The following is a 2,523-nucleotide window of genomic DNA, read 5'->3' as shown; positions in this document are numbered from 1 at the left end:
CAGGTGTGAAGGTTGCAATTGGCCACCTTGATTAGCATTCAATGGCCTGGCAGTTGCAAGGTCTGGCTTCTTACTGCATGGGTGAATCCTTTGTTGAGGGGATTCTAAATGTGCCATTTTCCAAAAAAAATAATAAAACATGACAAATATTAATGGCTCAGCCTTTTTGTCTGTCTGAGGCAGGTGTGAATGTTGCAATTGGCCACCTTGATTAAACAGTGTAATTGAACATAGGGATACGGAATGATGGATGATGAGACTGGATTCCGATTTTACTGTTGAGGCGCTAATGATTGTTATATGGATGTTTAATGATTTATGTTACAATTGTTTTTAATTTCCCTATACTTGTCTCGTGATGTTTTGTATCGATGTTGTTCACCGCTTTGAGTCGCCTGAGGGCTGAGAAAAGCGGTATATAAATAAAGTAAATAAATAAATATTTTATTGTCTATGTTTTTTAATTGCTTGTATTGATGTTATTATTGCTTGTATTGTTGTGTTTGGGCTCGGCCTCATGTAAGCCGCACCGAGTCCCTTGGGGAGATGGTAGCGGGGAACAAATAAAGTGTTATTATTATTATTATTATTTTCCAAAAATTAATAAAATGTAACAAATATTCATGGCTCAGCCTTTTTGTCTGTCTGAGGCAGGTGTGAATGTTGCAATTGGTCACCTTGATTAACATTCAGTGGCCTGGCAGTTTCAAGGTCTCGGCGGTGGTCAGGGGAGCTTTTGCACAATTAAAACTTGTGCGCCAGCCGCGCCCGTACCTTGAGAAGTCTGACTTGGCCACGGTGGTCCATGCTCTCGTTACATCCCGTTTAGACTACTGCAAAGCGCTTTACGTGGGGTTGCCTCTGAAGACTGCCCGGAAACTCCAACTAGTCCAAACAGCGGCAGCCAGACTACTAACAGGAGCGGGGCACAGGGAGCATACTACTCCTCTGCTTCGTCAGCTCCACTGGCTGCCAGTTAGCTTCTGAGCACAATTCAAAGTGCTGGTGTTGACCTATAAATCCCTAAACAACTCCGGCCCAGTTTACCTGTCCGAATGGATTCTCCCCTATGAACCATCAAGGTTGTTAAGATCTTCTGGAGGGGCCATGCTCTCGGTCCCACCGCCTTCACAATCGGGTTTGGTGGGGAGGGACAGGGCCTTTTCGGTGGTGGCCTCTTGGCTTTGGAACTCATTCCCGATGGGGATTAGAGCTGCCTCTTCCCTCCTGACGTTTAGAAAGCAGGTAAAAACATGGCTTTGGGATACTGCATTCGCAGAATGATGACTGAGTCAATAACTGCTGACCTTTCTGGAGGATGGCGATGAATTTGTGATTCTTTTAGACGAGCTGATTTTTGCTGTAATTTGTATGAATTGCATGAAGTGTATTTTAATGTATTTTATACTGATGACCTATAATGATTTTCTTATTGTATTGAATTTTATGTTGTCCCTCCCCGGAGGTGAGAAGAGCGGGGTATAAAAGCTCCAAATAAATAAATAAATAAATAAATAAGGTCTGGCTTTTTCCTGCCTGGGGGAATCCTTTGTTGAGGGGATTCTGAACGTGCCATTTCCCAATATATAATAAAACATAACAAATATTAACGGCTCAGCCTTGGCGGATACCATCTCTTCATATCCTAGTGTTTCTTTCTTACCTGATCTGAATTGAAGGCCTCAAGCGTCCTCACCACGACCAAGCCTCGAATGAGGAGCCAAAGTGGCAGCTAAGAACAGGGAAAAGAGTCCAAATTAAGGAAATTCAAGTGTCTGGCCCTCTGTTGTGACAGTTCTTTGTGTTCCCCTGCTTGGCCAAGGCTTGGTTTGGACGGCCTTTCTTTGTAGGCCTCGACTGAGGAGGAAACAGAGCAATGGCGGCTAGGTAAACAAACGCGTGCCCACCGCGCATGCGCCCTCAGTGGAAGTGGCAGGGATAAACCTAGGCGTTCCCACTGCGCATGCGCGCTTAGTGGAAATGGCAGGGATAAACCTTCGGCGTACCAACTGCGCATGCGCCCTCAGTGGAAGTGGCAGGAATAAAGCTAGGCGTACCCACTGCGCATGCGCCCTCCGTGGAAATGGCAGGGATAAACCTTCGGCGTACCCACTGCGCATGCGCTCTCGGTGGAAGTAGCAGGGATAAACCTTCGGCGTGCCCACTGCGCATGCGCCCTCAGTAGGAAGGGCAGGGATAAACATAGGCGTGCCCATTGCGCATGCGCCCTCAGTGGGAAGGGCAGGGATAACCTTCGGCGTGCCCACTGCGCATGCGCCCTCAGTGGGAAGGGCAGGGCTAAACCTTCGGCGTGCCCACTGCGCATGCGCCCTCAGTAGGAAGGGCAGGGATAAACATAGGCGTGCCCATTGCGCATGCGCCCTCAGTGGGAAGGGCAGGGATAACCTTCGGCGTGCCCACTGCGCATGCGCCCTCAGTAGGCAGGGCAGGGATAAACCTAGGTGTGCCCACTGCGCATGCGCCTCGCGAAGAACCTCCTTTTCTTCCTCCTCCTCTTGATAA

This window comes from Anolis sagrei, chromosome 13, assembly GCF_037176765.1.
Source record: "Anolis sagrei isolate rAnoSag1 chromosome 13, rAnoSag1.mat, whole genome shotgun sequence".
Taxonomy (NCBI): domain Eukaryota; kingdom Metazoa; phylum Chordata; class Lepidosauria; order Squamata; family Dactyloidae; genus Anolis; species Anolis sagrei.
This window is presented reverse-complemented; position numbering follows the sequence as displayed.